This window comes from Bison bison, unplaced genomic scaffold, assembly GCF_000754665.1.
Source record: "Bison bison bison isolate TAMUID 2011002044 unplaced genomic scaffold, Bison_UMD1.0 scf7180017864259, whole genome shotgun sequence".
NCBI classification, from domain to species: Eukaryota; Metazoa; Chordata; class Mammalia; order Artiodactyla; family Bovidae; genus Bison; species Bison bison.
Window position 1 is genome coordinate 2,614,215 of NW_011494831.1, and position 800 is coordinate 2,615,014.

Below are 800 nucleotides of genomic sequence, written 5' to 3' on the forward strand. Positions count from 1 at the left end.
ACTCGGCTGCGCCGGGAGCCGACCTCCCTCCGCTTGTGCGCCCGGCGCTCGCGCCCAGGCTGGCGGGGGCGGGCTTCGTCCAGAGAGCGCCTCGCTAGTGCTGGCGAGGCGGGGCCGGCGGCCGCGCTGGGTCGGAGCTAGGCGGCCAGAGGGAGCGCTGAGCCTACCGCCCCCTGTCCCCGTGCGCTCCGCGGGGAGCCCGCCGCCTGCCCTCGCACCTGAGAAGGTGGCTCAGTCGGAGGCCGGGCAGAGGGGGATGGGGGCGGTTCCGAAGCCTTTGAATTCCGGCCAGTCGCAAAATCCGCGGGGATACTTACTACCTCGGTCACAATGAATTTCTGATCTGTTTACACCCAGGCCTCGGAGGACTGGCCCTGGAAGGTGTCAGGCCTTCCCCTTCCTCGGTGCCTGAAAGCTCTGCCCTCTAAAGAGTGAGGAGTTGGGAGAAAGAAGAGGCCGGGAAGGCGGCCCAGAGGTGAGTGAGCCCCGGAAGGGTGTCCAGGGGACTTCTCGGGATCTGCGGGAGGCAGAGGCTGGGACAGTGGGCAGGCAGGTGGCCCTCCTGTGCTGGCTCGTTTTCGGTACTGTTAGGCAGTGGTCCCTCCCAGTCCTTAGTGGGCGTGCATTGTTACTTCAACCGCCTGCACCCGCAGCAGGCACAGGGCTTCAAATGGCCCGCCCTTGTTCCTGGCCCAGGTCTGATGCCTGTCTGGGGAGAGGCAATGTCACCAAGGCCAGTGCACTGAATTCTTGTTTGGGAAAGAGGTTCCCAAACAGGAGGAGTGAAGCAGGCCCAGCCT

At 65.5% G+C, this 800-nt stretch overlaps 1 protein-coding gene across 1 annotated transcript in view; it reads left to right on the plus strand.

Annotated features, from left to right (window-relative positions):
- The window catches only part of PAK6 (p21 protein (Cdc42/Rac)-activated kinase 6), a 38,968-nt gene that overhangs the window by 9,662 nt on the left and 28,506 nt on the right, over positions 1-800 (plus strand). Inside the window, exon 2 of the mRNA XM_010847942.1 lies at positions 358-475. The gene's annotated coding sequence lies outside the window, so the exon portion shown is untranslated. The remainder of the gene's footprint in view (positions 1-357; positions 476-800) is intronic.